Source organism: Oncorhynchus masou, chromosome 3 (assembly GCF_036934945.1).
Source record: "Oncorhynchus masou masou isolate Uvic2021 chromosome 3, UVic_Omas_1.1, whole genome shotgun sequence".
In the NCBI taxonomy this organism is placed as follows: Eukaryota; Metazoa; Chordata; class Actinopteri; order Salmoniformes; family Salmonidae; genus Oncorhynchus; species Oncorhynchus masou.
The window spans coordinates 47349991-47363778 of record NC_088214.1 but is presented as its reverse complement, the minus strand read 5'-3'; positions in this window follow the sequence as shown (position 1 = coordinate 47363778).

Sequence of the window (13788 nt, the reverse complement as noted above, 5' to 3'; positions counted from 1 at the left end):
TATCAGATAGTCCTACAAGAGCCCTGAAAAGTGAACCTGACTACCTGGATCGGATCAAAGCCAAGAGCGCACACTGACAAGGCTCAGAACTCATTTCACAGTTGGTTAGTAAACAAGCTAGCTCGTCGAAAGCTACAACTGTCATTGTTACAACTGTTAGCTACAATTGCCATGGTTATCTTATTATTGACTCCAATTGTCACTGAATTGAACTACAAACGTTAAGCTTTTGTCAATGCAAACGTTATAACATCGTTAGCTACTGGTAACTAAAGTTAGCTAGCTAGCGTTGCTAGCTAAAGTCCTAGCTAAACTCAGCAAAAAAAGAAACGTCCCTTTTTCAGGACTTTGACTTTCAAAGATAATTTGTAAAAATCCAAATAACTACACAGATCTTCATTGTAAAGGGTTTAAACACTGTTTCCCATGCTTGTTCAAGGAACCATAAACAATTAATGAACATGCCTGTGGAATGGTCGTTAAGACACTAACAGCTTACAGACTTGGCAATTAAGGTCACAGTTATGAAAACTTAGGACACTAAAAATACCTTTCTACTGACTCTGAAAAACACCAAAATAAAGACACCCATGGCCCTGCTCATCTGCGTGAACCTGCCTTTGACATGCTGCAAGGAAGCATGAAGACTGCAGATTTTTTTTCCCACCTTTATTTTACCAGGTAGGCTAGTTGAGAACAAGTTCTCATTTACAACTGCGACCTGGCCAAGATAAAGCAAAGCAGTTTGACACATACAACAACACAGAGTTACACATGGAATAAACAAACATACAGTCAATAATAGAGTAAAAAAAGTATATATACAGTGTGTGCAAATGAGGTAAGATCAGGGAGGTAAGGCAATAAATAGGCCATGGTAACGAAGTAATTACAATATAACAGTTAAACACTGGAATGGTAGAAGATGAATGTGCAAGTAGAGATACTGGGGTGCAAAGGAGCAAGATAAATAAATACAGTATGTGGATGAGGTAGTTGGATGGGCTATTTACAGATGGGCTTTGTACAGGTGCAGTGATCGGTGATCTGCTCTGACAGCTGGTGCTTAAAGCTAGTGAGGGAGATATGTGTCTCCAGCTTCAGTGATTTTTGCAGTTTGTTCCAGTCATTGGCAGCAGAGAACTGGAAGGAAAGGAGGCCAAGGAGGAATTGGCTTTGGGGGTGACCAGTGAGATATACCTGCTGGAGTGCGTGCTACTGGTGGGTGCTGCTATGGTGACCAGTGAGCTGAGATAAGGCGGGGCTTTCCCTAGCAGAGACTTGTAAATGACCTGGAGCCAGTGGCTTTCGCGATGAGTATGAAGGGAGGGCCAGCCAACAAGAGCATACAGTTTGCAGTGGTGGGTAGTATATGGGGCTTTGGTGACAAAACGGATAGCACTGTGATAGACTACATCCAATTTGTTGAGTAGAGTGTTGGAGGCTATTTTGTAAATGACATCGCCAAAGTCGAGGATCAGTAGGATGGTCAGTTTTACGAGGGTATGTTTGGCAGCATGACTGAAGGATGCTTTGTTGCGAAATAGGAAGCCAATTCTAGACTTAATTTTGAATTGGAGATGCTTAATGTGAGTCTGGAAGGAGAGTTTACAGTCTAACCAGACACCTAGGTATTTGTAGTTGTCCACATATTCTAAGTCAGAGCCGTCCAGAGTAGTAATGCTGGACGGGCGGGCAGGTGCGGACAGCGATCGATTGAAGAGCATGCATTTAGTTTTACTTGCATTTAAGAGCAGTTGGAGGCCATTGAAGGAGAGTTGTTTGGCATTGAAGCTTGTCTGCAGGTTAGTTAAAACAGTGTCCAAAGAAGGGCCAGAAGTATACAGAATGGTGTTGTCTGCGTAGAGGTGGATCAGAGAATCACCAGCAGCAAGAGCGATATCATTGATGTTTACAGAGAAGAGAGTCAGCCCGAGATTTGAACCTTGTGTCACCCCCATAGAGACTGCCAGAGGTCTGGACACAGGCCCTCCGATTTGGCACACTGAACTCTATCAGAGAAGTAGTTGGTGAACCATTTGATGCAATCATATGAGAAACCAAGGCCAGTGCAACAAATTGCAATGTCCGTACTGTGAGATGCCTAAGACAGCGCTGCAGGGAGACAAGACGGGCAGGTGATCGTCCTTGTAGTGGCAGACCATGTGTAACAACACCTGCACAGGATCGGTACATCTGAACATCACACCTGCGGGACAGGTACAGGATGGCAACAACAACTGCCCGAGTTACACCAGAAACGTACAATCTCTCCATCAGTGCTCAGACTGTCCGTAATAGGCTGAGAGAGGCTGAACTGAGTGCTCTTCACTGACGAGTCGCGGTTTTGTCTCACCAGGGGTGATGGCCGGATTCATGGTTATCGATGAAGGAATGAGCGTTACACCGAGGCCTGTACTCTGGAGCGGGATTGATTTGGAAGTGGAGGGTCCATCATGGTCTGGGACGGTGTGTCACAGCATCATCGGACTGAGCTTGTCATTGCAGGAAATCTCAACGCTGTGCATTACAGGGAAGACATCCTCCTCCCTCATGTGGTACCCTTCCTGCAGGCAGACATGACCCTCCAGCATGACAATGTCACCAGCCATACTTATTGTTCTGTGCGTGATTTCCTGCAAGACAGGAATGTCAGTGCTCTGCCATGACCAGCGAAGAGCCCGGATCTCAATCCCATTGAGCACGTCTGGGACCTGTTGGCGCGGAGGGTGAGGGCTAGGCCCATTCCCCCCAGAAATGTCTGGGAACTTTCAGGTACCTTGGTGGAAGAGTGGGGTAACATCTCACGGCAAGAACGGGCAAATCTGGTGCAGTCCACGAGGAGGAGATGCACTGCAGTACTTAATGCAGCTGGTGGCCACACCAGATACTGACTGTTACTGTTGATTTTGACCCCCCTTTGTTCAGGGACACATTATTCCATTTCTGTTCGTCACATGTCTGTGGAACTTGTTCAGTTTATGTCTCAGTTGTTGAATCTTATGTTCATACAAATATTTACAAATGTTAAGTTTGCTGAAAAAAAACAGTTGAGTGAGAGGACGTTTCTTTTTTGTTGAGTTTAGCTAGCTCAGCTATATTCCTAACTAACGAACGGTAGCTAAGTTTCTAGCTAGCTAGTTGGTTTCAACTTTAGCTAGCGTTAGCCAACAATCCGCACAGACAAAAGTTATATTTGCTATCGTAAGTATCAGGCTTGTTACGTTAACAATATTTGTCCTGGACATACACTACACGATTTAACCACGTTGTTGCAGTCCCAGACACATTTTCATGATCAGGGTGAAATCCTAGCTATGAACTTGGGCTTGGATCAGTACGTCAGGAATCGCATAGTTTGAGCAGGTCAATGACACACAAATGGCTGTTCCGTTCTCTAGACTCCTGTCGGTGTCCGTTCTGAAATGTCAGAAAATGATCGGTCTTTATAGTGTGAGCAGTGCTACGACGCGATTGGACAAGGACTACTGCCAATAGCCGATGAGCTCTCAGCATGTGAGACCAAAACAATTATAGTGAAGTGGAAAGCAACAACAAGCAAGTTGTCACTACTTTGGCCATATTGCACAATTTTATAAAAACAAACTTTTTGGGGGTTAGGCATAAGGTTAGCAATGTGGTTAGGTTTAAAATCAGATTTTAGGAAGATAAATTGTAGAATAGGTGGGGCTAGCTATTATATATATATATATATATATATATATAACCTTTATTTACTGGTTTAGCCATACTATAGCCATAGTTGTGGAGTGAATGCAGCTATAACGTTAGCCATGGAGAACTGCAAATGTGTTGCTACTGCTCTCAATAACATTGCTGACCTGAATTTATCAGGCGCCATCAAAGGTCAGTGGGAAAAAGTTGTGATGGACTTTGAAGAAGACATAGTAGACTCTTTTGATGACAGTGATGGAGACGAAACGGTGATCAACGTGTATGAACTGTGTGTAATCGTTATATTTTCTCAATGTCATTTCACATGGCTAGTTATAGCCTAATGTTGCTAGCTAACTAGTGAACGTTGAACCTATTCGATTAACTTTAGCTAGCAATGACAATCTGTTTGTATCGCTAGTACTCTATGGCTTGGGATTATAATTCATTGTTTAGCTAGCTAACTTTGTTACATGTCTAAACCAAAGACCCCAAGTTAAAGCTTGCTGTTTGCTAGCTAACGTTAGCTAGCCAGCCATCTAACGTCAACTAACATTACGTGTATGAACTGTGTGTATTGATATCTCAGAATGCCATTTCACATCTATTTTATAATAATGCTAAAATATTTATCTGGAATTTGTCTTTCAGCATCAGTACAACACGCCTGACTCTCCTCCATTAGTCACACAAGGAGAATGGTCTAATGCCTCCCATCAAAAAGAGAGCTGGACCAAGCACAGGTTACGCCTGAAGCATGAGGACTTCCAGTGAGTGGTGAACTTCATCAACAACAACGCAGAGGATAATGCAATAGCATTGCCAGGATGCCACCCAGGACACAAACACTTTCGTGGAAAGCTGCTGCCATCCCATATGACAAAAGCAGCAGTGTGGCGTCTCTACAAGGAATCGATGACAACACTTGTTATGTAAAGCATAAACACGTTTTGATTATTTAATTGACCTCCAACATGATTAGCACAACTTTTATTGATCTCACATTATTTCTGTCTCTGGGGGCCCATACTGAACCAGAAACAGTCAGGACCTTCACTTCCTGATCACAGGCCACACCAAGTTTGCCCCAGAAAGACCAGTGAATGAACACTTTGTCTGAGATTGCTGGTGTTGTGAATGACAGTGCTGACGGGTCAACATCCCACAGCTGGTTGGACTGCTGGAGGGTGACACTGCGATGGTGGAAAGCTATGGCTGGCAATAATGCCTGACTCCGTACTTCAGGCTACTGCCACAGATCAAGCAGTACCAGCACTTAAATAATTTTCATTGCATTGTATGGGGTTATTCTTCTTATCCACTCTTGGGAGGTGAATTGATGTTGTGCAAGTTTGTAATGTCTTCAGATTTTTTTTGTTATTCACAGTTTTACAGCTTCGATGCCCTGGAGACAAGTGTTGTTGGCGCCAAGGAGCGTTCGGACTGTCTGGACTATGTTTCAGCTGCTGCGCAACACCTTCCTCCCATAGATGGTCTGCCTGTACAAGCACCACCTGGACTGGACACAGCTAGACAAACTTATATTTTTGAGGGACTTTTGCGACAGAGGCTATGGACATGACATGCCCTGCACCAAAGTCAAGGGCAGGACAGAAACAGGCTCTTCGAATATAGATTCCCTTGTCATCAGCACTATCTGCAGTGCCTCTATTCAAATGACTCTCGCCACACACGCCATACATTGCTGCTACAATTTTTATCATGCTGCTCAGCCACTTTACCCATGATGGTATGCATGTAACTACCTCATCTATCACTGATATCGTTATTGATATTGTTCTTGTAAATATTGTGTATATTTTATTTATATTGACACTATCTATTTCTGATATTGCTACTATGCAAGTAACTATATGGCTGTACCTTTTCCACCTTCTGTAGAGACCCATCCACTTAGCAAGACTTAATTTTGATATGTGTGGTCATAACATGATTTTGTGACATACCACAACAATATCATGTGACTGTATCAAGTGTCCACCTTATAAATATATGGCGCATGCATCTGTTTATGTACTGTTCATGTGCACCTCGCTTAGGTTTCAACTCCGGTTGCATGGCCTTAACTTATGTATGGAATACTGTGATAGGTGCGTGTGTAACAGTATATAAAGTATGCCAATGTATTGGTGTGAAGGCAGTGGTGTAAAAATACTTTAAAGTACTAAAGTATTTTGGGGGGTATCTGTACATTACTTTACTATTTATATTTTTGGGAGCTTTAACTTCACTACATTCTGAAAGAAAATAATGTATTTTTTACTCCAAACATTTTCCCTGACACCCAAAAGTACATTTTGACAGGACAATTGTCCAATTCACACACTTATCAAGAGAACATCCCTGGTCATCTCTACTGCATCTGATTTGGCAGACTCACTAAACACAAATGTTTCATTTATAAATTATGTCTGAGTGTTGGAATGTGCCCCTGGCTATCCGTCAATAAAAAAATTGAGCCGTCTGGTTTAATATAAGGAATTTGACATGATTTATACTTTTACTCAAGTATGACAATTTAGTACTTTTTCCACCACTGGATGTGGCTGGGGGTTATAGCATTTCATTCACATGACCCATCCATTTAGACAAGGATGTCTGGGTAAGTGTCATCTAATATTTATAAAATATTTTGATCTGGACACTTTGAATGGGTGTAGACATAGAACTCTCCAGTAGGTACCAGAACATTCAAAGGCCCTTTTCTCAAAAGTGAGTTTACAAGTTTATCAACTTTCAAAGCAGAATTACTTTCGCATTGTGTCTCAACTGCAGTGTATGATAGACCATTTTGAAGCTCTTGAGTCTCTACTTTTATCTAAGGTAAAAAAATACAATTTTTGCTACATAAGACCGATTTGAGCCGGTCAGTCACAAACAACCACAGATAAATTCATTTTACACAATAAATCTCTTCCTAACAAATTTCCTGCGCAGACAGAGGAGTACAGGATTCCGTGTCTCCATTTGCCTTCTCCCTACTCCAAGTCCATGGGAAAAGTCAAACATTCTTCATAGGGAATTCCAGACATTCCAATTGTGTGCATTGTTTTCATTGATGGGGAGACAGACAGGGCAGACATGTTCAACACTGAGACTGCATAATTTTAAGTTTATTACCTAAAATGTCAATAAAAAGGGTTTTGGGTTGACAAGGTGGTCAATTTTAGCATTTGACAGGTTGTTTTTGGTTCTTCATCATTTTCTTCGCTTGTCTCTTCTGTTTCTGCCTCTGATTGGTAGCCACCTCGTCCACCTCCTCTTCCAAATGGGTTGTTCACCTGAATGCCCACAGGTGGGGACGGCCACTCTCCTTGGGCTTCTCCTGCTCCAGGACAGTGTCTTGAAAAATGCCCTACCTTCCCACAGTTGTAGCCACTCCAGTCTCGCACTCTGTCATCTCCAGCAGGAGCCCCAAAAAATGCTGCCTGGGTCTGTCTGAAGCAGAATACTTGGGATACACTGTGGGAAATGGAAAAATACGCCCAAAGGCCAAGGCAAAGGCAATTCGGGACTGGCCTCGGCCCCAGGCGAAGCGGGACGTCCGAGCCTTCTTGGGGATAACGGGATATTATCGCTGTTTCATCCCTGTATATGCAACCATTGCCACCTCCCTCACAAACCTCATCAAGAAAAACCTGCCAGACCGTGTAGCATGGAAGGACAAGACAGAAGACGCCTTCCAGTTTCTAAAATATAGCCTGTGCTCTGATCCCGTCCTGCAGGCTAAAGACTTTTCCCAAGAGTTCATTGTGCAGTGCTGGGATATGGGGCGCGGGGCCATCCTAGCTCAGGGTGAAGCTGAAGCAGAGAGGCATATTCTCTTCATAAGTAGGAAGCTCAGTGTTCGGTGAACAGAGATATGCTACCGTAGAGAAAGAGGCCATTAAGTGGGCCCTTGATTATCTCCGGTACTATGTACTCGGACGTAGGTTTGCCCTCGTTACTGACCACGCTCCCCTCACGTGGATGGCCTGGTAAGAGAAACAATAACAACAGAATAGCCAGACGTTTTCTTGCATTTCAACCGTTCTCTTTCCATGTCATCCAGGGGCTGAATGGAGGAACGGGAATGCAGACGCGCTGTCCCGACGCTACTTTGATGGCGTGTCTGGCACCCGGCCCTCTGGTCCGGTCCTGAGGGGGGAGGTATGTGGAAGTACCACCAGAGGGCAGGCTGGTTCCACGGATAGTAGCCCAGCCCGGCATGTGAGTCAAGGTGATCAGAGGCAATTATGCACAGCTGACGGTACTAATGATCTATTCTCTTTCCCCTACAAGAGAGAGGAGGGCACCGGTATTGAGGGGGACTGGAGGAAGAGAAGAGTGTTTGCTTCTACAAAGGAGAGGATGTACCTTTCGGAAGGGAGAAGAGGACAAACTACCTCTTGGGAATGGCCACCACGGATCCGGACCACCACCCGAAGGGACCTCTCCACGAACAGATATTGAAGGTGGTGACACACACGTGGTTTATGTTATAGTATGAAGATACTCGCCTTGTGTTCCTTGTTCTTGTAAAGAAGATTTGTGTTTTCCTTGTGAGATCATCCTTGATTGTGTTGGCGGGTTTGAGAAAGACATACCTCAATAGAGAACTTTGTTCAATTAAGAACCTGCTCCTGACTCATTTATTCCACCTTTCCGCTATCAGAGCAACCTCAAACGACTTGGTCCACTCACACTATATTGTACTGAAAAAATTCAGTTACAAACGATATTGTCCTCCAGTAGCCTTTCCAATATCCCCGTCCATGTGGAAATCTCCAAATATTGCTATTTCTGTGTCTTTAATATTTTTGATCTCTTCAGGGCACGGTGATGATAGTTTGTAGGGTGATTTCCTTTACGGTCCATTAAGGTCTCCCACCATAATGATTTGATCGTTTGTTGCCTGTAAATTCATTAAATTGGTATCCATATTTTCCAAGAAGTGTGGATCACCCTGATTTCGACCATATAGATTAATGAGCCAAATCTGTTTTTCATCCACTTTCATTTTCAAAAGGATCCATCTGCCTTGCGACTCATTTCTGACTATTTGCACATTCTGATTTTTTTGTTAATTAACATCACACATTTTGAGTTCCATTGTCTATTACAAAAAACATGACTCACCGCATTCCTTCGTCCACGGTGATCTAAGGCTGTATCGTGAGTTTCCTGTAAACAGTATATGCTATATTCCTTTTATTTTAACCACGTAAAGACTGGTCTTTTCTTATCTGCTAAATAATTATACCTGCCATAACTAGAAAATATTCAGTCGAAATTTAACATAATTGGTGCTTGTAAAGTTACTGCAATAAATAGTTATTTAAATAGTTTGTCTAGATGTCTCACTTGGTCAGTATTGGTCACCGCCTTCCAAAGTGTGTTGCATTATGGGGATCAATATTGACCAATTTGAGCTTCCATGACGACTGAATTCCACCAAAACCATCTGATTAAAGGCCATGAAAGATTTGACTTCAGTCGACTGTACATTTCTGCAGTTGCTCTTCACAAACTTCATGCCTGCATTGTCTGAGGCTCTATTATCAACAATTAGTGGGTTTTTGCTTGAACGTGACAGAAACCAACTTTGCACGATTCATATATACAGTGGATAAATTAATGTGATATTTGAGACCAATTGATAATATATGCAACAAAAAAAGAGAAGCTAGTAACTCAACATAACGGTATATACAGTTGAAGTCAAGTTTACATACACTTAGGTTGAAGTCATTAAAACTTGTTTTTTACTCCACAAATTTCTTGTTAACAAACAATAGTTTTAGCAAGTCGGTTAGGACATCTACATTGTGCATGACACAAAATGTTTTGACAAATTTTTCCAACAATTGTTTACAGACAGATTATTTCACTTATAATTCACTGTATCACAATTCCAGTGGGGTAGAAGTTTACATACACTAAGTTGACTGTGCCTTTAAACAGCTTAGAAAATTCCAGAAAATGATATCATGGCTTTAGAAGCTTCTGATAGGCTAATGGACTTCATTTGAGTCAATTGGAGGTGTACCTGTGGATGGACTTCAAGGCCTACCTTCAAACTCGGTGCCTCTTTGCTTGACATCATGGGAAAATCAAAAGAAATCAGCCAAGACCTCAGAAAAAAAATTGTAGACCTCAACAAGTCTGGTTCATCCTTGGGAGCAATTTCCAAACGCCCGAAGGTACCACGTTCATCTGTACAAACAATAGCACGCTATTATAAATACCATACGCAGCCATTATACCGCTCAGGATGGAGACACATTGTTTCTGAGAGATTAACGTACTTTGGTGCGAAAAGTGCAAATCAATCCCAGAACAACAGCAAAGGACCATGTGAAGATGCTGGAGGAAACGGGTACAAAAGTATCTATATCCACAGTAAAATAAGTCCTATATCGACATAACAAAAAAAAAAAGAAGCTCAGCAAGGAAGCCGCCACTGCTCCAAAACTACCATAAAAAAAAGCCAGACTACGGTTTGCAACTGCACATGGTGACAAAGATTGTACTTTTTGTAGAAATGTCCTCTGGTCTGATGAAACAAAAATAGAACTGTTTGGCCATAATGACCATCTTTATGTTTGGAGGAAAAAGGGGGAGAAGAACACCATCCTAACCATGAAGCACGGGGGTGGCAGCATCATATTGTGGGGGTGCTCCGCTGCAGGAGGGGTTGGTGCACTTCACAAAATAGATTGCTTCATGAGGAGGGAAAATTCCGTGGGTATATTCAAGCAACATCACAAGAAATCAGTCAGGAATTTAAAGTTGGTCGCAAATGGGTCTTCCAAATGGACAATGACCCCAAGCATACTTCCAAAGTTGTGGCAAAATGGCTTAAGGACAACAAAGTCAAAGTATTGAAGTGGTCATCACAAAGCCCTGACCTCAATCCCATAGAAAATTTGTGGGCAGAACTGAAAAAGCGTGTGGAAACAAGGAGGCCTACAAACCTGACTCAGTTACACCAGCTCTGTCAGGAGGAATGGGGGAAAAAATCACCCAATGTATTGTGGGAAGCTTGTGGAAGGCTACCCGAAATGTTTGACCCAAGTTAAACAATTTAAAGGCAGTGCTACCAGATACTAATTAAGTGTATGTAAACTTCTGACCCACTGGGAATGTGATGAAAGAAATAAATGCTGAAATAAATCATTCTCTCTACTATTTTTCTGACATTTCACATTCTTAAAATAAAGTGGTGATCCTAACTTTATACGAGGATTAAAGGAATTGTGAAAAACGGAGTTTAAATCTATTTGGCTAAGGTGTATGTAAACTTCAGAATCTCACTTCGAATCTTAACTTTTTGACTGGGAGAACCATCTAAAGATAGTACAAATCGGCCAGCTGGCCTGATAGGTCCAGTCGCCAGGCCAGATAGGTGCAGTCTGCCGGGCAGTTAGCACCAAATGGCCGGCCATATTGGACCAGTAGGCTGGCCGGCCAGATAGGTTCAGTCGGCCAGCTGGCCAGATAGGGTCTGGGAACTCTTGAGAGAAATTGAAAAGTGCCGCAGAACTGCTTCAAATTGATATCTTTAACAGAGTAGCCAATAGATCAGCCTGCCAGATAAGACAAGCTTACTGGCCAGATAGGGTCAGCCGGAAGGTCATATAAACTCAGCTAAAAAAGAACCGTCCTCTCACTGTCAACTGCGTTTATTTTCAGCAAACTTAACATGTGTAAATATTTGTATGAACATAACAAGATTCAACAACTGAGACATAAACTGAACAAGTTCCACAGACATGTGACTAACAGAAATTGAATAATGTGTCTCTGAACATCCAACAGGTCCCAGACATGCTCAATGGGTTTGAGATCTGGGCTCTTCGCTGGCCATGGCAGAACACTGACATTCCTGTTTTGCAGGAAATCACATACAGAACAAGAAGTATGGCTGGTGGCATTGTCATGCTGGAGGGTCATGTCAGGATGAGCCTGCAGGAATGGTACCACATGAGGGAGGAGGATGTCTTCCCTGTAACGCACTGTGTTGAAATTGCCAACAAGCTCAGTCTGATGATGCAATGACAACAAGCTCAGTCCGATGATGCTGTGACACACTGCCCCAGACCATGACGGACCCTCCACCTCCAAATTGATCCCGCTCCAGAGTACAGGCCTCTGTGTTATGCTCATTCCTTCGATGATAAACGCGAATCCGACCATCACCCCTGGTGAGACAAAACGTGACTCGTCAGTGAAGAGCACATTTTGCCAGTCCTGTCTGGTCCAGCGACAGTGGGTTTGCGCCCATAGGCGACGTTGTTGCCGGTGATGTCTGGTGAGGGCCTGCCTTACAACAGGCCTACAAGCCCTCAGTCCAGCCTATACCAGCCTATTGTGGACAGTCTGAGCACTGATGGAGGGATTGTGCGTTCCTGGTGTAACTCAGGCAGTTGTTGTTGCCATCTTGTATCTGTACCGCAGGTGTGATGTTCGGATGGACCGATCTTGTGTAGGTGTTGTTACACATGGTCTGCCACTGCGAGGACGATCAGCTGTCAGTCCTGTTTCCCTGTAGCACTGTCTTAGGCATCTCACAGTATGGCCATTGCAATTTATTGCCCTGGCCACATCTGCAGTCCTCATGCCTCCTTGCAGCATGCCTAAGGCACGTTCACGCAGATGAGCAGGGACCTTGGGCATCTTTCTTTTGGTGTTTTTCAGAGTCAGTAGAAAGGCCTCTTTAGTGTCCTAACTTTTAACTTTTCATAACTGTGACCTTAATTGCCTACCGTCTGTAAGCTGTTGGTGTCTTAACAACCGTTCCACAGGTGCATGTTCGTTAATTGTTTATGGTTCATTGAACAAGCATGGAAAACAGTTTTTAAACCCTTTACAATGAAGATCTGTAAAGTTATTTGGATTTTTACGAATTATCTTTGAAAGACAGGGTCCTGAAAAAGGGCCATTTATTTTTTTGCTGAGTTAAGTACCAGTCGGTTAGCCAAATTGAAACAGTCAATTTAATACCAATCGGCCACCCAGTTGGACCAGTCAGCCAGATAAGGTCATTTAGTACCAGTCGGCCTGCCAGATAGGACAAGTCGGCCGGCCAGATAGGTACATTCGGCCAGCCGGACAGATAGGTCAGAGGAGACAATGTTTGGGCAAGGAACTTGATCGGTCCGGGCTGACCAGACCAATCTGGCCGGTTGAAGCTACACTACATTTACAAAAGTATGTGGCCACCCCTTCAAATGACATGCCACACCCAATGCTCAGCCACACCCGATGCTGACAGGTGTACAAAATCGAGCATATTGGCAGTAGAATGGCCTTACTGAAGAGCTCAGTGACTTTCACTATGAAACTTTAAGTGTTGTCATTGTGAAGTGGAAACGTCTAGGTAGGCCACACAAGCTCCCAGAACGGGACCTGCGAGTGCTGAAGTGCATAGCATGTAAAAAAGAATCTGCCCTCGGTTGCAACATTTACTACCGTGTTCCAAACTTCCACTGGAACCAACGTCAGCACAATAACTGTTTGTCAGGAGCTTAATGAAATGAGTGTCCATGGCAGAACAGCCTAAGATCTTGACTGCAGAGCAGTCGCACACTGCCTAAGATCACCATGCGCAATGCCAAGCTTTGTCTGGAGTGGTGTAAAGCTCGACGCCATTGGCCTCTGGAGCAGTGGAAACGCTTCACCATTTGGCAGTCCAACGGACTGTTACGTTTCTGTGTTGTGGGTTTGTATGTGTGTGTATTTCAGGATGGCTTCCTGGATTCCAAGCAGCAGATTGGTCGGCCCCATTGCGCTCTGACCCCGCCCTCTCGTCAGGGGAAACAGCTGGCTCATCAATTACCGACTCCTTCTTGAAAAGCGAGTGTTCCTTTGTTAGGAGAGAGCTTCTTTGTATGTGCTGTGTTGGTTGTTGTTCCGAAAGTGTTGTTGTAAAGTATTTTGTAGCCGCTCCTGCAGAGGTATGTGTATGCCGTAGGACTTAGTGTTTAAAAAAAATTGTTCACTGAGTTTGGTGAATTATTCTGTTTCATTTGTTCCCGGGGGGAAGGCACGTTGGGAGTGTTTAGGCAAGAGGCCTGTGGGCATACATAACCCACACTAGGTAAGACCTGG